General features: G+C 43.6%; 2 long non-coding RNA genes across 3 annotated transcripts; both read left to right on the top strand.

The window, feature by feature from the left end:
• The first annotated feature begins 2,348 nt into the window (after positions 1–2,348).
• On the top strand, positions 2,349–14,459 carry LOC147754477 (uncharacterized). The gene is made up of 3 exons (XR_015317299.1): positions 2,349–4,288; positions 4,459–4,872; positions 9,661–14,459. It is a non-coding gene; the product is annotated as an uncharacterized LOC147754477 (long non-coding RNA).
• Positions 14,460–14,885: 426 nt separating this feature from the next.
• LOC147754476 (uncharacterized) lies at positions 14,886–22,953 on the top strand. 2 transcript variants are annotated; one of them, XR_015317298.1, is made up of 4 exons: positions 14,886–16,144; positions 16,919–16,989; positions 21,514–21,838; positions 22,633–22,953. It is a non-coding gene; the product is annotated as an uncharacterized LOC147754476 (long non-coding RNA). The 2 variants fall into 2 exon arrangements; XR_015317297.1 differs by lacking the exon at positions 16,919–16,989 and having other exon boundaries at positions 14,888–16,144.
• The last annotated feature ends 510 nt before the right edge of the window (positions 22,954–23,463 follow it).

Here is a 23,463-nt window from a genome sequence, read left to right as displayed (position 1 = left end):
AAAAAATATCACATAGGCACGTTTCATACCCCATGTGACTGGATCATTATGGAACACGTGAAGTACAAGTGAAGATAAAAATGGATCCGGAAGACGAAACAGTCTCCCGAATGTATTTTATGCCATGTTTATACTTAGCATATTCCTCTTACGAAACATAATTACTCATCGTACGGTTCTTGTCCACTGAACTGGCCTGCACTAGGTTCAAGCTATAAGCACCGTTACGCTGTTTCACGTTAGAGCGCATCGCATTCATCCTTCCGGGGAATCGTTACAAAAAGGCTTCCGCAACGCCCGTTCATGGGTTCATCACAGTGATCAATGGCGTCTGTGAACATCTCTTTCTTCTGCTTTTGCCACATCCCCCAATAGTAACCAGCTGAGGTCGGCCATCATTGTCATATCCAGAATTGGCGTTGTACCTGTAACATTAGCAAAAGTGTCCCTCATGTGTAGACCGCAACGCATCCGCGTTTGCTGTTCATTTGATTGTTTACTTCGGGAGCCATGGTTGTCATCAACTGGTTTGCCAGATACTTCGGTACACTTATGCGTCCTGTGTGAACTTTTCCAATAGATATTTTCTGCGTATGGAGATTACACAGAGCGCAGTTTGTGTCTTGACACATGGTACCAATTCTGTAACGCTTAAATTGGCGCACATACGAAGGGGTCGCTTATGCTCGCTTGGCAAGTAAGGGTCCGCGACTTGAATAGAGGCAGTCTAAAAGTGTTTATACCCATAAAAATATTGGGCTAATTTCTTTTTTTACTATCTTATGAGAAACGACAGTAAAACACTGCTGCAAGGCTTCAGCGGTCAGTACTTCGTTCTGCCCTAAAAGCAAAACGATGAATTGCTTCGTATCGTATCTATAGCTGTATGCAGAGTTTAACGATAGGTTTAGATTTACCATTGTTGTTTGATAAGTTAGAAAGATGTTAACTTGATGACAATGCATTTTTTGAAGAGAGCGCGCAGAACGAAATCGGTTAATATTTTATGGCTGACTGTGCAATCTAGAGACAAATTAGAGGCACGTCGTGTTAAACCGATGTTATTTCGTTGTTTATGTTCGATCATCAATCACTAATCACCGTTGTGAAGAGTTACACAGTTCTGGTCATAATTCGCATATAAAAAGCTCTTTCTAGCACTACCAGAAAGATGCCTTCTTAACTGTTCTTGGTGACCCTGCCAAACAATAGCACCGATAAAGATTATGTACAGTTTCAAGAATTATTGTATCGGCTCCTATGATAACCTGTCTCATTGCAATATCCCACAGAGGGCGGAAGGAGTTTAAGATTATTTACTATTATTTTCGTATGTTTTTACTAAGGCAAAAAATGGCTGACAATATGTCTGCGTCTTGTAGGTTTAATAGGTTGGAGTGAGAGGTATCAATCTGAAAATGTTTATAAATACGACGCTTTCCCTTGAAAGTGTGGTAAAGTCGATAACATATTCATTGGCATATAGCAAGAACACTTAAACGGAACAAAATAAACACTAGCATGATTGCTCGTGAATAATATAGAATAGGTATTAGGGACAAAGACGTCGTATACTTACTCAGCTTCTAAGCCTTGAAAGTTGCCTAATAGTAATAAAAATAAATACTGCTGCCAGATAAGAAGAGCACGAGTTATTTATGATAGATAATTCTAGCTTTAAATATATCTCATACAATAAAATGCCAATTTAAGCTTTATATCTTATTTTAAAACAATTTGTCTGTCTCATGAATGAACTTGCCTGATGGAAAACTATTTTGATCCAAGTCCAGTTAGAATACCTAAAAAACCTATAATAAAGAGACCATTCCCAAAAATAATTTCCTTCAATGCCACTTAAAAAATGAAAGAAGTTAGTTTTTGTGTCTATTTATAACCAAGGATTAAAAAGCTACCTTGAATTACGACTTAAAGGAAATAGGAAGTTCTGCTCTAGAAAGAGGGTATTGAATTCATTAAAAACTCATCGCTGTACCTTATGGCCGCATATATATCCGTAAATTCAATCGTATAAACATGACGCTGTTGTTTGTGTATAGTCTGGTCTTTCCTCGTTTGAACCATGAGACTATCGCATACGTATATATACATATCTATTATACGTGGACTATTTATTTCGCTGGATATTAGTGGCTCTTTTAAATTATTTTTACCTCAGTTTGAGTCACCTACCTGTTGAAGAACTGCTAACGAATTTCCAATGTCGTCCTGCCGTAGAGCTCTGAATGTACCTCGAGGCCTATTCTGGTTTGCATCCGAAAGTTTCCGCTTTTCACAAACCTTTCCCGCAATCACTGGAAATTATTTCTTTATCTCTCTTATTTTGTAACACCTATTTGGAGATTTTTTCTTTGAGGACACAGTCTCTGTTAGCTAAAGAACTTTTGATGCATATGATATAAATGCTATTCGTTACATTCACGTTTTGTCTTGTTTGTTTTCCTTCTAGTAGGTCTTTACTGATAGTTAAAATCCGTATTTAATAATATTATTTAATATAAGTATTTAAAATAGCACGTCTTTAGTATCTTTTGTATGCGGAGACTGAGGCCGTAAAAATGAAGATCTGCGGCAGGCAGGCAGGATTTTTTGCCGCAAGATTCAGGAAGCCATTCGACCCGTAAATCTCTCAAAGTCGCCGTCTTGTGGAGGCGCGATCCTACAGTGGTCAATTTGCCTGATTCTTTACATGTAGCACTCTTCAGCATCTTCGAATGGCTGCTGTCATATAAAAGTAACAGTGTTAAAGTACGCTGTTCCTATTTTTTCTCGAGTGCCGGTATTCAAGAACTGCGTCCCGTCATGGTCTGGTTGTTCCGTTACGAATGCCAGCAATGGGGCCTAGCGTTAAAGATTTGTTCAACGATAGTCTGTTTTAACATCACGACTCAAAAGAAAATCATCTACTTATCTAAATAAGTGAATTTAGCTTTTTGCTGTCTTTATTGTTTGCTTTGTGATTCTATTTTTCACGGTGGTTTAACATAGGCCATTAACCACCGCAGCGACATTTAAACGAACCCCTCAGCGTGCTCGAAATAAGAACCGTGATTCCTGATACCCATGGCGTAAGAATTCAGCTGAGTCATTTTTCTTGTGAGACATGTGGCGTTGATGATTTTTAGCGTTCCGATAGCGATTTCAACACTTCAATGTTAACGAATTTCTTCACTAAGTCTATATGTCTCTGAAATATCACATGAATCAAAATTCATTTTTGCAAATTTCATAATAGTTTCTGTTCCTTGAAGTCGTTAAGGGCTGTTATACATCAACACATATACAAGTCAGCCACCCGATAGTCACGACAGGACAGAGTCACATGGTACATAATTCTATGAGTTCAGTGCATCCGTCGACGGGCATTTTCCGTGTCAGAATTAGAGAGGCATAATAAAAAGTACTGTTGGACCTAACGGCGAGGTAACACCGGCCGACGAAGCTCGAGAAGAAGAGTCCATCGATGGACTTAACCATTTGGCGAAAAAAGACATCTGGTCAAAAGATGGCATTCGGCTACTCAAATAAATGTTTAATAGAACCTTTAGAGGTCAATCGAAGAAAGACAAATGAAGAAACGTAACTGCCACCTTCGACATTCCCTTTGTGCATGGCAAGAAATATATAACTCAAACAGAAACTGTACAAGTAATAGATGAACCACCCGCTGTCTATACGGTTGAGTGTCTAGCTGTTTCTCTGAAGCTTGGACTACAGCCTGGAATTTTAAGAGAACTCGGTACGCTCCTTTTAGAATATACTTTATTTTCGATCTGTAGCCTAAACTCACACCTGCACTCAACCTGATAAGGCTGCGAACTTCTTTATAATCTATTCTATTAACAAATTGGCAAGTGTAAGATCGTCTCAATAACATTAGAAGCTGATATTTTATCTTAGAAAGAGTTGCTATTCTTTTGCCTGTTCACAAAGAGTGATACTTCTTTTAACAAAGTTTTGTATTCGTGTAAGACAGTTTGCCCGTAGGCCTCTCTTTTTCCCTGTGTTAGGTAACATTCTCCCGATATGGCGATGGCCACGACCGTTTTACCAGACGGGCGACGGACTTCACGGGGACCCGCGGACGATCTGGTTTGACTGGTTTTCACTTGTAACTGCTGATGGTTACGGAAACTCTCCATCGCTGGCAGTCAAACGGAGTCACTTGGCAGAACCTTTCCAGACCGGAATTCGCTGTCTTCGCGGATTTTCGGATGAAGATAATCTGTTTGGCGAATTCGATATAGAGTGGAAGACTCTTCAAAAGGTTTGCGAAGAGCATTTATTAATATTTTGATATTCAGTTGTTGAATTCAGTTTTATCTCCACAAAGTTTGATAGGCAAATAGCGCCACTGTCCCACTATTCCTAATAGTAATAATAATAATAATAACGAATACAACTTACAGAAAGGCGATCCTGTCTGTGTTCTTTCAGAATTGAGTTTCAGTTTATTACAAAAGTGTAAGCTTTTTTTTCTCGTGGCAAAAATTTGGCCTTGAGCCGAACACCTGTATCAGTTAAGGTCTGCAAAGCACTTAAAAAACTGTTGCCTGAAAAACTGTTGATGAACTAAAGTAGTGGGCCTTTTTATGAATCGGCTAAGTCCTATGGAAAGGTGGCTCATTCAGCCATGCGGAAGTAAGCTGCAAGCAAGACGCGTGCGAAAATCATTGTCGGGATGTTGGAGGATACCCTCGCAGCGCGTACAGCGTTTGAAAAGGCCGTCGACATGAGCGAAACTACCCTGGAAGTAATAAATAACGTAATTGAAGCGGGTCGATTCGGACACTGATACGGAAAAGGGAGTGAGCATCGGAAGATCTTAGGCAGGAGCAACAGTGAAATAAAGTAAGTTTCGGCAAAGATAAAGTTACTTTATTCATACGTACACACATTGTGTGGTTGTGTTTTATCAGTTTATACTGGGTATTTTTCGTTATCTAATACAGTCTACACTTTGGGGCCAGAATAAAGTAAAATTCTGTTGCTGCTGGGGCTTCCTTCACCCGTCGAGATTCGAAAACAAAACATAATCGAAGGTTACAATAAAAATTACTGCCAATCGTTTGTGCTGACTCCGCTTTCAATCGGTGACTAATAACCTGTTCGAGTTGACTACTGGCCTTAATTTATCACGAAACGCTGTACATTACTGCCATATAAAGGCGACTTTATGTAGCACAAAAACGGAAAATGTCCGTCCTCCACCTACATGAGAGACTTATCATCTGAACAAACTCCTGAAGACTAAACTGAAAATCCTCGACTCAAATTTTCCTTAATGTTCTTTACTTAGATAGGTTAGACACCTTACATGTATCCTATTGTAAATAATGAAAGTGGGCGTCAGTCAGCGACAATGGACGATTTGTTCCGTACAGCAAAAGCTTTATCCCACGCACTCACTTTTAGGGTTCTCGTTGGAGGTTGCAGCTCTAGATGTACAGACCCGTGGTGAAAAATGTATCGCAGAAGAAAAGTCCCCATGACCACTTTTTCAGCCTTTTCATTCTTCGTAAAAGGCACTTGCCCAAATCAAGACGCGGCATATTGGTGTGAGGAAAATTGTGCTTGATCCAAAGAGAATAATTTTCAGTTTCTTCAATAGAGAAAATCAATCATAGTAAATCGGTAACTGCGGCTTAACTGCGGGACCGGTAATAATCTTGCCTACAAACAAACATACGTCCACTCGCTCTCATAAGTCGTGTACGATCTGTATATCTACTTATATACTGTTAATTAAAACGTCCTCGTCCAGGCCTTGCTCGCTGGCTTAATGCCTATATTGAGGATCTTACTTCGACACCATGAACGTCGTGCAGTCGAACTCCTCGATGAATTCGTCGCACTTGAGATGGTTCTATATCGGTAGACGCGAGCTCCTTTCGTCAAGCGTCAGGCAAGCAGTGGGGCGAGCCAGCGGATTTGTCGGGAACGTGTTTGTTTTTGTATATGCATATGCCTTTGTGTGCGCGTATGTACATGTGTATGAGTGTGTGTGTGTATATACTATATACATATGTATATATTTATTGCTTCTCTCTCCGCTTCTGTGTACAGTGTCGTAACTACTGTTGCATATAGCAAGACGACAACACTGTTGCCGTGACTGTGTCGCTGGCTTTGTATTGAAGTGGGTACCTTGTACAGGAGATGGCTGTGCAGTGTATCGTTGTTACAGCCATAGCAAGCCACTGCGGTCGTCGTTTTGCCCCCATAACCGCTCAAAGATGCTCTTCCCGACTTGCACGTTGTAAGTGAGTACACGCAAGTCACTCTTGTTGGATGTCATTGCTTGGTTGCTTGTATAGTTGCGTATGACTGGATGTCATACTCGTCATACTTCACCATGCCGCTGTTTCTGCTGCTGTTGCAGCTCACGAGGGGCACTATTTGTGCCACCAATCCCCTCTCCTGATGCAACCCCTGTTCATCTTTCTCTCCCCAAATGCCTGCTACTCCTACTGCTTGCGCTCTCCAGGCGCTTATCCCGAAAGAGAAAGTGACTTTGTCATGTTCTGAGAGAAGACCTTGCTGGTTCAAAGGTAATTCGTTGCTAGATAAGAGAATGGGTAGAAGGGAGTCAAGGTGGCATGGGAAACAGCCAAAGTCCGCTTGCAGGCCTGTAACAGGCTTCTACCGGCGTAATGACAGGACACATCGGAAACAGTAGAGACCAAATGCGATGACGAAACATTGTTGCTTTTTGGACCTCGGCTTTATTGTCCTGCTGTCCTGTCGGCTGCGAAACTAGCCGTGGAGGCCACACTCTGTATTTACTCGCAAGGCCTCGCTATGTCTTCATGTCCCTCACCTCTTCAGTGGCCCCCGAAAAACGGCAGAACCCCTTGCCGGCGTCCCGTCGAGTCGTGCGCTAGGGTTCTCGGGGCCGATAATAGAAGCACCGCTCAGTAAGCACTCACTCACTCTAGCAACTGCCTTTTGCTTCTTCTGATGCTGAAGCTGTTGCTGTTACTGTTTCAGCCGCCTTCGCCGCTGCTATCGTTCTTGGCTCTTTACTCTGCGTCTTATTCTACTTGCGTTATAACTGCTGCTGCTTTAACTGCAATGTCATCGTCGTTGTGGTCAACGCTGTCGTTGTCGCCATCACTGACATGGCCATCCTCGTCGTCCTGCAGCGCTGTCAAAAGGACAGAGAGGGGGTGAAATATAGGGAGGAGATGAAAATTGGAGAGGGCGCGAGATAAAGAGAAACAGAGGCTACGAGTGAGTGAGTAAGTGAGTGAGCGAGCGAGCGCCGATGATGAACGCAGTCCTTTCTGCAATAAGAGGATTAACTGTTCCGGTTGAGGGTTACTTCACGTTACTGCTGCCGCGCCACCGCTATCCGTCGTTGCCGCTACCTACCTGCTTCCCTTGCCCTCTTGCGTTACTCCCGATGCTGTTGCCGCTACTAGCGCCCCTGTACCCGTTGCCGCGGCTGCCACCGGCCCTTGTACTGGGGCTGACACTGTCTGCTTAGCTGCCTTTGATGGCCCTACAAACCCTGTGGACCCTCTCTTGCTTTCTCCCCGGTTGTCCCGCTTTTTGCCACTATCGCCTCCTTTACTCATTGTCGTTAATCTACCCCACTACTCTTATACTTATGCAGCCGTGAACATGTTTGTAGCTCCCACCACCGAAAAGCTTTGCCTAGCAGTATAACCTGGTGGAGAATTACTACGGCAGCCCCGTAACTGCCCGCCGATCCCTTTACCCCATCCACTCACAGCCTGCTCGGAACGTTACAACGATGAGATTAGATGTTTGGATTCGTTCGTTCGTTCGTTCGTTCGTTCGTCAACCGCGGCACTGTCATTAACGAGCCGCGTAGCAGCCACAGCTAGCTGGCCCGGATGGCAGTGCCTCCTGCTTGTCCTGTTCTGGGCTAGGCAGGCCTGCCTTGACCTGGCCAGCTGCCGTTCATCTCAGAACTGCGTCTCTGCTTGCCGGAGTCGGCTGTCGGAGCACCTGCGACGTTTTCGAAACACAATCAAGATGATCAAAAGTCACCAACATCGTTCAACATCATGGTTTCCGTAGCTATTGTAATTTTGTGTTGTTAATGGGGACAGTGATGTTAATCACTCGCACCTTCCTGTCGTAACAACGACTACGACACCCATAAATTCGTCTTATTTGTATTTCGTAGTCGCTTAGGTGTCATTAGAGTCGCTTCTTCCGTTGCAATTTGATGTAGGAAGTATGCATTTACGTGATTCTAGAAATATGACTGGGAACTAATGAGGGATTACGAACTAACGTAGGGAGAAAATAGGACGGGTTTGCCAAAGTGTGCCAGGTGCTGCTAAATCTGAGTCTTTATGCGAGACGCTGAATCATTGCTCTTTTAGTTTTAAACAATTAAGTCTTTACTACGTAAAGCCTAAAAGGCGCTAAGGTGGACAACGATGACAAAGTGAAATCTCCACGACCAACACTGGCTACTAGTAGTTTTTGCACAGTAAATACGTATTATTAATAGAAATTTGAAGATTATTTGAAAAAAGAACATCGTTAATAGAGTATATAACGGCCAATGACACACTCTCTACCTAGAGCCCATATACTACTGATAAAAAAAAAGAACATTAATTTTGACCGCATTGCGCTAGCACGGCACGTGTATGGCGGAGCACTTGGCTACCAATTACGTGGTTTGAAAATCGCCAAGCTGCATAGGGCTAGCTGTATAGGAGGAGCAGAGGAGTGTTGTATATAATATATACAAAAATATCGACTACGTGTTTCCTCTATAGTACGCTAAAATTTTAGCCAATCAATTTCACAAATCAATTCACGGAACAAAATACCAGTAGCAAGTAAGCTGCGATCCGTTCGCAGTATACACAATGCTGAAAATATTGCCTGGCGTGCACAGAGATAACACCATACTCTTTATGGGCTGCTGCAGGTGAGGAACCTAAAGTCAAAATGACCAAAAAGAGGTTTTAACACTACTGAACGAAACGCAATTCTCTGTATAGGACATGCGTATATGTGTACGGATGTACGTATTCGGGTCATAATACCATTAGTTTGTTCCGCGTTTTATCGATGACACCCATCGATACGGAACTTGCGCGATGCCATCGTGTCAATCAAACCTGAGGCAAAGGCAATCATCGAATGGGCATCGGCTCGATATACAACTGACGAGAACCTGGCCACAATGCCCACGACATCGCTCATAATCCAGTGGTTTCTACGCTATGCTTCTGCCGACATAACCGTATGTGATCAGAACAATCGACCGCTAATTGCTGCTACGATTATGTAATGAGGCACTGTGTATGTCTCAAATTTGAAAAGAACTAGTATAACAGGTTTTTGTCTCGCGGACACGAATGTCTAGACAAAAGTTACCCGTAGCGTTTTTGTTGTATCATTTTATTAACTTTTGTTTTTTTTTCAAATAGCAGGACGAACGCTAGAAATTCTAGTTCTAAACTTCCTACAGCGATTCATAATTGCTAAAGGTGGTTTACATTGCAGTATATGAATACCGATCCTCGAAAGCGTTCTATACGACGAGCTACAATCTAGAAGGAACTGCTTAGTAAATGGTTGATTTGCTTAGTACGACACTGATTAGATTTGGATGAAATAAGGCTCTTTTTTTTCTGCGATTAGTTTCTAGGCAATGTGGGGATATCGCGAGGGTCGAAAAGCGAGAGAGTCATTGGTGACCGTAAGCCGCGAGTTGAAGACCGCGACAGGTGTTCGTTTGTAAACGCTGTGATCCTCAAGTTACTGCATGTTTGACCGCTGTCACCTATCTTCCTGCACCATGGAATGACATGTTCTAGCGCGTTGGCTGGTCGACACGTCCTGAAGGACACTCCAGTGCTTCTTTTAATGTCAATCATGATCCCCAACTATGGGAGTTCCTCGACGGATATCGATCGGAGCGTGTTTCAGGAAAAAGCGGCGAGTTCCGTCATTGGATTTTCAAGAATATCATAGCTAATCATTACACATTTGGCCATGTTCACACAAACTGCTATATTTGCAGTTTATCTAAAATAGCATTATCAGTCTCTTCAATTGTTTAAATAGGCTGAAAGGTTCATTATTTATACAATGGCACAGACGTCTCAAGCTCGAGGATGTGTGTTCTCTAGTTCTCTCTCACGGTTTTCGTTGAGGATTGGTACGACATACACTTTGCGTACAATAAATATGAACACGATGGCAATTTCAGTCCTAGTCGTGTCTATGCTTGGCCTAGCTGATTGTTTTCGACTTCTCTGCCGGTATATTTAGCGGTGGTTTCACAGAAGCGTAATGTTCTCTTCCTCGTTTTGTGTTCGTACCATTAAATCTCTTTTGGAAGCAATAGAAATTCTATCAGGACCTGATGCTGCCGAATGTACTTTTTCTATCGATCCTCAATGCCAATAGTAAACTGCATAGTTCACCATAGCGCTTCAAGTGGTTGCAAATTCATATCTAACTGTGTCGGAGACACCATCTAACTTCTTTTTGCCATAGAAAAGGAAAAAGACATGAATTACTACACAGAAATCGAGAAAAAGGAAGGGCAAAAAGGAACAAGCCTGACATTACTACAGGTCGTTGTTTCAAGCATTAGAGACATATTATTGGCTCACATTAGGCCGATCACGGTGGTGGCTACTGTATAATTGCGCTAATGCCATTTCAGGGTCATCCAGCTGAAAGTATATCGCATTGAAGTCCCAAATCTAAATCGTCAACATCTGCATCTGACATTTTGTAACGCAGATCACAGCATGAGATTCGTAACAGGACATCCGCTGTGAAGCATCTTGTTCGGCCATGTGAAGCATCGGACTCTTCATTGACTACTCACGAGATTGCCATCTTTTGTTGGTGATAATACTGGACGCAAAGATATCTATAAAATTGGTCTTCTTTTTTTACTTTTGTTCACGCTATTTTTATCATATGTTCTACATGTACACAGACAAAGATGTAGACGCGATGTTCTCGTCCGAAGAGACACGTTGATTTTTCTCGTTCGTGCCTATAAACCCGACTAAAAGCATACCGCTTGCCAAATGGTCGTACTACTAGCAGCCAACTAGATAATACCTAAATATATACAAATTGCATAGAACCTGCTATACATGTGTCTTACGGGCAACAACGGCAGGTAACTACAGAAAGTTCGAGAGAATTGCTTGCAACAAGGTGGTATGGCATCGTTTGGCAGGCTAGTTTCGTTGTCGACGTCACGCCGCTAGCAAAGCTGGCTGATGCTAGCTCCGGAGGGCTATGCAATGGGCCAGCGAACGTGCCACCGTTTACGATGAGAAGCTGCAGGTGGTACCGGCACGGCCACTGAAGAGAAAACGTAAAAATGTATGATGAGCGGGAGAGGACGACGTCTGAAGAAACCCCAGCGTCCTACTAAGCACCCAGGGACTGGCGGGACAAAAGGCAGGAGGCAGCCCGAAGTGGGCATTACTCCTTGTTCTACTCCTCTCTTGCCTATACTGCATCCGTATTCGTTTCCCCTGCGGCCCTCTGCCACAGTAGACGGCGACAACTACTGCGACTACTAGATACTGTTAACTGGTGTTGCTGTCAGCAAACGAAAAATGGATGGGATGCCAGGGCAGAGCGGGGCGAAGCGAAGGTTGGCCACTATTAGGATAGCAGCCTGAGAAGAGGAGTCGAGAAGGCTGGTAGGAAAACGGGAGCAGGACGGCCAGACGAGCGGCAGTGGGAGCGGCGGCAACGATACCGGCGTGCTGGCTGAAGTGGCACGGGGACAGAAAGAAAGATAGGATGAAGCCAGATGGAGTTTCCTCTACCACTGGTACTACTCAACCAATGGTTAACTGGGCAGTAGTAAAAGAGAAAGGGAACAAGCTACACAAAGCTATTCCAAGCACTCAATGGCTACGACAGGTCTATGGTGGCGGCCATCGGACCGCCGCCCGGATGAGCTGAACGGTGTCGGTGCGCTGGCTGGCGAACTGCATGGCGGCAAAGACGGCCGTCGCCCAGTGGATGACCCCTCGGCAAACCCTACCAGCCCATCGACCTTGGTTAGCCAACTGCTAGACCAGTAGGCAGTCTAACAGAACCTGAAATGAGCAACTATACAGGCCTATGGACGTAACGAGAGTTGAGGAACTGGGGATGGAGAGGACGGACGCTTCAGACGTAAAGGTAAAGTGAAATGATAAAGAGAATAAGGCCAGAGCTGGTAATGCGAGCAAAAGGAAGAAGACGGAACAGAACACGAAGGAAGAGATCCGACATCGGGACTCCATTAAAGGTAGGATAGCGGAGCAGCAACAGCGACAGCCGCGATGGGACAAGCAGCAAAAGAGTGGGCACATGTGCAAGCCCCCAGTGCCCGCGGTGATGGATGGTTCATGGGTCGAGCGGACATTATGATAGGCGGCACAGCAGGGCTACAGGCCAACTCTTACTCAGAGGCGAAGACAGCTACAAGAAAAGTTACGGTCGTACAGACACACTCTTAGGAATGGCACATGCTGCACATATGGCAATAGCATAGTAGGATCGATTACCACCACTACCACCAACAGTGACATTACAAGCAGCCCGGTGGGCAAAAATGCGAGAGAAAGGTGAGAGAGGGATATAGTCAGTGAAACTGAAACGAACAAGTCGCAAAGTTTCAGTGGTAGAAGTAGCTGCAGCGGCGGCATCAGCAGCCGCATTAAGCTACAATAAGAACGATCGATCCGCTGCCCCACAAAGGAGAAAAAGGCCTATGTTAATATAGCTTTTTTTTTTAGTTAATTCTAACCGGGCTTATAGGGCAAATTTTCTGATCTGGCACAATATACTAGATGTGAGGGAATACAATACTTAGTATAAGTTTACTGTAAGTCAGTTTAAGACAACAGGGTCCATATAGTCCATATTGCAAACGTGAGCACCGATCCGAATGAAGTATGTGTAGCCTTAATGATTACCAATGACGAATGTGCAATTAACAGGACTTTATTTATTTACTGTATAACATCTTGTTACGACAGCACATATGTTAAATGACGGCTCAGATAAATCAAGCGGTGGGTATAGATGTACCGCCATCATGTACATCGGCACAAAACGGTATCATTAAAAAATTCGCTATGCTTTAGGCTCAGAGGCCTAACGTAACGTAAGTTACGTTACGGATAAAGTTCTTCGTATGGTGGCATCGCCAGTTCTACGACTGCGGCTGGCCAAATCTAAATTCGTCTGTTGCCGAAGCGTTTTCGATTACTTTGAGCATAGGTATTTTCGTGTTCAAAAAGATGCAGCCTTTCAAAACGCACCCCTCAAGTCCCAGCGGCTCTTTAATGCTAATGATTAGAATTTAAGTCGTATTATGTGGAAATGAACCAAATGTTGCGTCATAATTCAGCTTTAATTTGCCATTATGTTATTATTAAGTTAATGTTTGCCATTATTATTATTATTTTTTTGTTTATTATATTGTTTGTCATTATTTCCGATATCAGAAGAAGTCCAGTTTCTTCTAGCCAGTAAAAAAAAAAACAGTGCATTTTCAGGGTTTAAATGAGGGTTGGCTATTATTCGATCTCTTACAATCCCTATCAAAAATAGGAACGTTTTTGTCCAAGACTGACAGTCTACGTAACTGCTAATTCTTATACGGCTTCTGAAAAATCCGAGGGCCGTTCCGAAGGATTCTCAATGAGGTCTAAATATAAGCAGTCAAAAAAAGTATCAAGTCACTTTTGATACACATGAATTTCTAAATAGACATTAACGGCTGTATCGAGGACAATGTTTACGTCGTACGGATAAACTTTAACGATTAGGCTTTTTGGAACTTTGTAAACTTTTCGACTGTTTTAAACCCTTGATTTTTTGAGAATTTTGTCCCGTTATTAACCAAAAATGCTAAAATTTCTTTGTACATAAAGCACTTGAGCGGCATTTTGACAGTATCGCTCTACGCATAGCTATCGTTGAAAAGTAATGTAGACTCAAAGAAGAACATTTTGAAAATTACTAATGAGTGATTTAGGTTCCTACTAGAAACTGTAATTGAAATGAATATAGATTACATTAGGAATGACAGCTGCAAAGGACATCATGTAAAAACATAAAGGAATGCTATTATTATATACAAAGGCCTAAAATAAAAATCGACCACAGCGCTGGGCAGCATATCAAACATTCGTTCTTATATCTATCTATACATGTCGTCTGTTCTTTTTATAACTGTAATACCAAGCACTGGGCTACATATTTCGGTGCAGGATCCATTTTTTCAATGGCAAGATGAATAATGTGGAAACAAAGATAGGTTCTGTTGGCTACTGTTCCTTGTAAACCTCGACCTCTACCACAGCCTTGATAAAAAGCTGGATTCTGGAAGAAGAGTCTAGCATATATATATATATATATATATATATATATATATATATATATATATATATTACGTAAATCATGCATTGTGATTAACTCCGACTCATAGCACGTTGCCTAGCCATTGACTCTCGCTCTTGCTGCGAATCGTGCCGATTAAATGCGCCCTTTTTACTTCACTTTTGTTGCCAAAGGTATTAATTAATTGTTGAAGAAAACAATCGACGTTTGCTGCTGCTGCAGTAACCGTTGAGCATTTATGAATAGAGCCTGGCACGGTTGGTTAGTTGTAGCTCATCTCAGAGTCACGCTGGTTGTCTGGTGCTGGGCCCTGAAGATTGACCATCCCACAAGAAGTAGTAATTGCTCCACACAGAACTAAATTATGGAAGCATTACACGGACGAATATGAAGCAAATTACTTTGCTCTGAATTATGATGGCAGACTGCCGGGTTGCTTATTATCCCGTACATCAGCGATGCATCACACATGCTCGGAACTCCGCTAGCCACGTTCGAGCCTGCTGCTTGTGTGCCCGCCCTCGTGCTTACAATGCCAGTTGTCGTCAATAAGTTTCCCACCACGTTCTTTTGACGACGACCGGCTCCTCCTGGCTGGCCACAGGTAGGGACAACATGGATATAGAAGAGCTTTGTAGCGCCTAGCAGTAGACAACAGCGCCTTTCGGCTTGTAGTCCTTCGAGCTCAGTCCCTCATAGCAAAAGCAAGCGTGGCTGGCGTAGACGAAGAGATCAGGACTGGATCCCCAAGTAAGACGCTTGTGGTGGCCGTGACAGAGCTACTAGTTGATACGGATGGCCTCCCGATGATGTCAGATAGTAAAGGAGCCTTTAAGTGATAGTGGATTATGATGAGAATAAGCGTATGCATACGGTAAAGTAGCAAAACTTGCTATTCGTAGGCGCGCGGCTGGCGAACATTGCACTGCATATCATCTTGGCTTGGTAATGGTGGTAAGGACGACAGTGGAGGCGATCACACGCCAGTGATGTTAGTAGTCTTGTTGACGTTGGCAATAACGATGATGATCCTTAGTGGTCAAAGCAGATCATATCATCTTGCCCCAATTATTAAGAGCACCTGGCATAGGAGCGCCAGCTGGGTCAGTATTCAATAAGCGCCAACTCTCCGGATGCTACTCGAGTATATGTAGAGCACGTTGGCATTACAGATAGACATCAGCTGGCGTCACACGGATAACCAGCGGCGGCGATAGCCGCGGCAATGGCAGCCATGCTTAAAGAAGACACAGCCACATGCCAGGCCCAGCCTAGCCCATCTTATGTGCATAGAATAACGTTACGTTTATTCTATACAAGGCTAATACACTCATGCACATTTACATGTCAGCATTAGGGTGTATCGTCTGCGAAGCTAACATCAACATCCGAGTTGCAGTTAGGCACTAGTATACGATAAAAGATTTGTGTACGGATGCTCGTGTGGTGCGTGCGTGCATGTATATATGTATGCGGCTGCCTGCGCGTGTGTGGCCAAGTTCAGTGCTCAGTGTGTGTCCGTACTCGAACAGGACATAGAGAAATTGGTGGCCAGTGTTATTGGCTGAGGTAATGGCGACAACAGCAACATTAGTAACGACAACTAAGTGCTGAAGGAAAAGTAAATCAGTCAGTTTGACCTGATACATGCAAATAACATCATAACCATACAAAACCCATTAAAGCCCCTCCGAATTACAGTCACCCATTTTGTCGACCCTGGGTTCCATCGTCTCTGTCAAGGGTAATATTTAGATCTACTACAACTCTGCACCGAAACTTATCTTCAGCATACGTTGACAATGTTACTATTGCTATAGTTCCACTATATCTGCTTTGCTTCTGACGTAAGGTTAATAGTTTTCGGTAGGGTAGATAGGGTATACGACCTAGGTGACATTTGTCGATCGGATGGCAAAACAAGTATATAAAATATACATTATATATGAAGTTAAGTTAGGATGGTCTGTGTTTAGAAAAGTTAGTTAAGAGTGCGATCATTATTTGTCTAGTTTTGTTCGATAACAATTGTTTGCCATCCCAAAGTAGTGTACTCGATCAAATCGAAAGTCGAAAGATAAATAGAACATAGGCAGAATCACACAGTTATGAGGCGTATGATTTAATTAATAAACTTAACCAGCTTGTAGGAGAATAACTTACATCCATACTTCGCGGTAACCATTAAACGGACGAGGCTGGACAGCAACAATATGATTCCGTACAAATTGTAATTTAGTGTATAGTTTAAAATATGGAGAGAGAGTATGCTAAACTTCAATTAATGTCATCTAACATGGTGGCCAATAGTAAAGGCTTTGCCTCAAATTAATAGTGATAATTAAAATCTATAGCATCTAATTACCAATCAAAAACTATGCAACACGTTTGCTCTCACTATGCATGGCTCTCGAACCGTTCAAGTCATACGTCTATTAAGAGAAATTGTCGAATTTTCCACAAACGTGCTTAAGTTAAATACTTAAAACCAGATAATGTTATTGGGATTGATCCGCAGCTCGAATTCTGGCGCCGTTTCATCTCCTGTCCCGGTTTAAAGAGAAGCGACATTGAAAATTAACCTCAAAAGTACGACTAGAACGCTAGAGACATACAAATGACGTATCTCTTTCAAATAACCGAGCCGCGGTAGCCGATTTTGCACGCCTTTGGTAAATGCCTGCTTACCATCTTCGCTATGCAATTTCTACCACCCTTTCTAGTCGCCATGTCTACGTTCTTCTGACGCCATTCTGTTCCTCTACTTTGTTCTGATGATGACAATGTCTGTGACATCATAGCACTCGTTTGTCTGATGTCTGATATCTTCAGCGCGGAAGTGCCGAAACCAGCCGACTCCTATATTCATCACTCTGATGACCAGCCTAAATCGAAAATATGTGCCGTTGCAGATTACTGCAAATGGGAGAGATCTAGCTATCGCGAACAGCATCGAGGAGGATACTCGAAAAGTACCAAGCGTGTTTACAGAGTAATGGAGTCGCCGAGGGGTCGGACCAGAGAACATGCAGCAGTTATAGGGCCTGGGCAGCACATGAAAAACTGGGAGGGGTGGGGGGGGTAATGCTTTGCCGATTTATTTATTTGCCTCGGAAGCCAGACGAAAGACGAGAGAACGAGTGCGTAGGATCTGCGTCCCGCACATATAGCTGTTGTCATGACTCGTGGTACTGCCGCTTCATAAGCGTGTAGTTGAAGGCGGTGCTGATCACCCTGATGCCGTTCATAGCGCGGAACAACCATCTTCACAGAAATAATCTTTTTCACCTGTCGCTGCTCCCACCAGAAGCTGACAGCTAGCGCTCGTAGCTTGTGGTACAGCCTCTCGGCATCGCCATAGAAGATGACTGCTGCCTGTCCCAATGAACGAGGCTCCCGACGGACGCGTACATCGTTTACTAGCACTCAGCTTGTGCGTTCTTTGCTCTGTAACAGTTTCTCCCCATGTTACGTGTTCCTGCTGTCGGCTATAGCTTTAGCTGCAGTTATTGTTGCCATAGCCACTACTGTTATTGTTGTTTCAACTGTAATAATGGTAAGTGTCATTAACTGCGAGAGCACTCCAATGATCTGCCGTTTTGTCGTCTGCGTCTTGGTGACGGTAAGGGTACGGGGTTCAACCGTGGCTGCACCGTCAACAGACCACGGGTAAGGCGCGCAACACATCTGCGAGGGGGAACACGGGGTGTTCGCTGGCTTTTAACGGCGTTGGCGGAAAAGTCTGGGAACCCTGTTCGCTGCGGCAATATATGCCTTCTGTCTCTTTTCGTCGCAACGGCGACAAAAGCAATGATGTTATTGACACCGCAATGCATCTGTGGTATAAGCACCAGAAATGAGCAGTTGCGGTATTCGCCTGGCCGGGTCTGAGTCGTCCGCTGCCACCGGCTGTCGCATTACCAGCAGCCTGCCACCGAGCCGGATTACCCATGGCATCTCTGAGTTATGGTCGCCTGCCGCTGGTCTTGTTGGAATTGTTAAAATCTCGTGTTAAGTGCGCCCCATCCCCTTCCCTTGGCGCAAGAGAGCGTTTTCCCTGCTTGCCAACCATATTCACAGCTCCTTGCACAGGCATCGCACACTGTGGCGCGGTTAACGCTCACAGCAGCCCCCGTGGCAGAAACAGCACCAGCACCATTGCAATATTACCGCTCACGCCGCGGCTAAATGTTGCCAGAATTTTCGTCCTGCCATACTCGACCATTTCGTCTGCCTCTTCTTCGAAAGCTGTTCTAAACTATCTCTCATGCTGACTACCCTCAATGAGCTTATTTTCAGAAGTTGGCCCCTGCAGTTGTTGCTGTTGCCCCTCCCATTTAGCGAGCTTTTGGAAGCGCCAAAATCAGCGTCGGTCATTGCTGCAACTTAATGGGTTAGTTATATAACTGCTATTCGTATAGGGGTTTTGATTGCTGTTCCCATGGTTTTTTGATTCAGCGCCACAGCGACTGCTGTTCCAGTTATAGTGCTTTTTCGCTGGGATTGTGGTCGTCCTCGGGTCCAAAAGGGATTAAAGAGGCGACAGACAAATAGCGAAACGCGTTTACATTAATGAAGATATAAAGAAGAAGAAATGAGCCACTTCGGACTGTGGTAACAGTCTTATAAATTGCTACGATGTCTTAATACATTTCTTATGGAATAAGAGTATTATAGGGACCGCTTAATAGCGAGGTTCTTCCGGAATGTTAAGCAAACCTTGAAGATAAATCATATTTTTACCTACTGAGCAGATGTTTTTCCCATATTTCTGCAAAGCCAAATTTCGAAAACCTAGCGCAGCGTTCAATTAGCTTGACTCTTCGCTTCCATTTAAAGCAAACGATATTAACACCCGAAATTATGAGATTATCATGGTGTTGAGACGTTTTTACTGACTCCACTCACGCACTATCGTAAATCACAGGCTAATTAAATGAATATTGGCTAGTTAATATACCTGTCGGCTTTCTGACAATGTCTACATAATTACTTAATATCCTGAAACTATTTAAAAGCTGTGACTGCCTTGGAGTGCTCTCATGTATTTGATGCATGTGCAAAAGTTGATATCAACAGTAACAACTTGCACACTCCGTTGTACTCGGCCCGCGGTGTGCCTCTTGCCATATCAGTGACGTCTATATTTTGTACTTGTCCTTCTAGCTGGCGCACTTAGATTTGGCCTAACGGAATAACAGGTTGCGGAAGATCGGGGGAACCCTGATGCATGTTCCATTAACTGTACCGGCATTACATTCGAACACAACAACAACATTCAACTATGGTGAATACCTATTGCCCATCGATAATTACAAATGTCTATGGTCGCAGAGTAAATAAACGACACGATGATTACCAAAGGACACGGAAACCTTGTTTGCTGTTTTCCTTACTGTAATACTGATACTAGCCGTAGCGTTCGACTGACCGGCCGAGGGCGCCGCCTTGACCCAGTAGACCTTGTTTGTTTGCGTTCAATTCCTGCCGTCCGACAGACAACAAGAATGATGCAGCAGTTGAACGATGCCTTAACTTAGTGAAATTTAAGGATAATTGCAGAAATAGAAGACGCAGCAGGCTATGATAAAACCATAAAATATCAGAAGATGTTACGGGATATCCTTACTGGCGGCGATTGGCCGTAAGCATGATAATGATGAAGAGAGTGAAAAGCAGGTGGACGAAGGTCACAAGACGGGGAGTTGGCAGCGGTTGCAGTGCCGACGCTGTCGCTCACAGGCCTGTCTCCCCTCAGTTATCGGCCATAGCCAAACCAAATCTTGAGCCTTGACTCAGCCTAGAGGTTGGTTCAGCAGGGGTTTGCCGCTAATGTGTTTTTGCATTGACGTTAATAGGTAATGTGTTCTGAAAGCGCGTCGCTTTTAAGTAGGTACAGGCTGCTCTATGCGATTGGTGCCGCTACTGATACTGTTACAGCTAACTGACCAGGGGCACGTTTTCGGTAAGAATGGTACTATCAATAGAATCAGCAGTAACCTGACCATTGTGGAATACCCGAGGGAACGGAAGCAAGCGACGCAATTGAGAGAATCTATTCTAGCAGAAACAGCAGCAGTGTATTTCATTACTGCACCAATACGAACAACACTTCGTTGCCGGCAGGTTTCCAGCCGTGGGCTACCCCTGCTTCTGCTGATGCCTGCCGTTAGTACTGCTGGAACCTGCAGCAACGATACTGCAGATAGGGAGCATGGTTGGCCATTGGCGGCCTGCTGAAAAATCTGCTATCCACTTACTTACTACGCATTCTATTTCATTAAAGGCGGGGAATCGTTGAGTTCGGCGCCACGATCGCTTTTTCTCTCACATTTGTTTCCTTTCGTCCTCTTTCTTTCTCGCTCTGTATGTGTCTGTTCCACCTGATCGCTGTTCGCGTTAGCCTTACTGTAAATTGAGAGAAAAAAAAATTAAGCGAGTTGGGTTACAAGGGTAAGAACGCACGGTGAACGCTATGAGGGCAAACGTACCCCAAAGCAGCTGCTCGCTGCTGGAAAGTCCTGCTACGGTAGACTTTGGGTTGCAACAAATTGCCATTTGTGCTGTACTGGAAACACAAGGCTGTTCTCCTTCAGTTTATAAAAGAAAACTACCCACCGCTTGCAGCTATTAGCCAAGCGTTGCAAACTGATTTGGTGTTAGGCTGCGGTCCTCGGGCTTTTGCTCCTTCAAGCATTGGGATCATAAAGCGTAAAGTATAGAAAGCTTTTACGGGAGAAGGAAGGTAAAAAGTTTGTAAGTGGTAAAATGGTTGCAGCTTAATTGTTGTTGCTTGCGTTACTGCCTACAGGCCCGTTGTTGCTACTGTTTCTGCCTGACGTTAGCACGTACCCCTTTTAAATTCCGTGTCTTCGTTGAAATCCACAGCCTCACAGAATGTCGGGGGCCGCTTCCAGGACTCAGCTCCCTAGCAGCCGAGCAAGTGTATAAGGATGTAAATAGTGTTTGGCATCTTCTGTCAGTAAACAAATTACACTATATGGCTTTTGGTATATATGGTAATTTCGTGCGATGTTTCTTGAACATAAAGCAAAAATTTGAGTGCGAGCCTGTTTGCTTTCGGCCTGTGATCGGCCTCCGTTTGGCTTCCAGCACAAGGTAGCATTGCCGTTCCTAGGCCAGATCAGCGAACTCCCCACTAATACTGCTAGACGTTCCCCGTTCCTTGATTTTTCTCGCCGCCCCTCCCTCCCTTCCATGACCGACGGCTTCAATAGTCGCTGACGTCCGTGACGAGCTAGCTCGCTGGCTAGCGACGGTCTCTACCGTTTAGGTTGGAAAAGCTTGAACTTGGTCGGAGTACCATGCTTGGTAGCGTTCGGAAGCTGCGCTGATAGTGTTCACAAAGCTACGGCCAACTTCATACCCGAGCACAAGCCTCGCCCGCGACGATTTACAGCCAAACAAACACTGAAAGGTACGCTACCACCTCGTTTCCCCACTCCTTTATTTGTCGTTCTATCTGCACTGATCTGACATTTAATCACCAGAGCCAAAAAAACTTTTTAAAAAAAAATCACTTTCTGCAGACTGCGAACGATTACAAACCTACTCAACTTCTTAACTAAACTTTTATTCAGCCTTCACTACTCAACGCTGCTTTATTAATATATACATATATAGATGTATATATATGTTATTTTAAGCACGATATTGGAGTGCTAAGCATAATTTTAGACATTTTTTTGCCGTTGATCAAGTTAACTCCCCTGATCCATTGATGTCACGTCTTCCTTTAAGTAAACTACAGTTCGCTGGCTAGCGAATAACTATCGGTGCGCACTCGACCTATCATTGCCGTTAACCTGCTTTAAAAATCCTGTTGTAGATATATTGTTCTGCGATTGGAATCCTCTATAGCTTTGTTGCTTTTCTGCACTTATTTCACCCGTCAGTCCTGATCTAAATGAATTTGACTGCTGTTACTCCGAACGTGACCTACATTCTAATTCGACTCCTTTTACATCTATTGCAGCTCTCCTGAGGTGCTATATTGCTAACTTTGTTATTCCATGGGGCTATTAGATTACAGTTATTCTTATTGCCTTATGTAGTATACTGTCGCAGTCGTCCTGTTACCTGACTTCCATTTATTTTCCCTGTGTTAGTGATAGTCTAACTTAGCGTATAACTTATTTATAGCTATCCGACTATACTAATTAATTACTTACTTTGTTGATGTGCGTTTATTTTCATATTGGAATATTTCAGCGGTTTTACGATTGTTAATTCACCCCAAGCTGAGCTACCGTTAGCGGGTCAAATCTAAGGAGACAAGCTGGTGAAGTGGATAGCTGCCCCGCCATTTTCGCTGCTTAAAATTCCATAACGTAGCAGTTCGATATGCAAAAAGTGGCGTCTTCAAAAGGAAAGTTTGCCTGATCGCGTCCCTATCGGAATCGCCCTATTCGTACATGATATGGAAATATCCCTTAGTGTTTATAATAAACTGAGAATTCCTTCGGTGTGTAGGATGGAATTGAAGCTTCAATTTCATGAATAAAAATAAAGCTGGGTGAATATTTTCCGGAACACCATTTCTTTTTGAATAATTAGTCTATTTTCAGAAACCGTCTGCGATTAGGATGAAACAATTAGCTTAGGAAAGCTCCATATTGCCTTGTTCAATTACCTCTCGTTGTCCATGTTCTGAGTTATATGTCCGGCATCGCCGTTAGGCGGTCCATCGGACGGCTGGCTTGCTCTCTGCACGAAATGACCCGTGTGTCTATGCCTGGCTTCGAACTAGACCACAACAGTTGGTTATGACGAGGACTCTACGGTATGCAGGAGAGATATTACATTCAGCTGTAAATCTACCTTTCTATTTATAAAGCTTGAAAGTATTATGTTGACATAAAGAAGATATCTACATCAAGTGCCCATTTATTAGAAAATAGGGAAAGAGTTAAATGCGTTCCAAGAGAAACTTCTCTGATGTAATCCCTAACGGAACCTAAATCTTGACCTATAATATTAAGCCGGTACAAATGTATGCCTACCGAGAGAAAAATGGCGCGCTAACTCACATTAATAGCTTGA

The sequence above is a fragment of the Varroa destructor genome, unplaced genomic scaffold (genome assembly GCF_002443255.2).
Source record: "Varroa destructor unplaced genomic scaffold, Vdes_3.0 BEIS01000007.1, whole genome shotgun sequence".
Classification (NCBI taxonomy): Eukaryota; Metazoa; Arthropoda; class Arachnida; order Mesostigmata; family Varroidae; genus Varroa; species Varroa destructor.
This window is presented reverse-complemented; position numbering and strand designations above follow the sequence as displayed.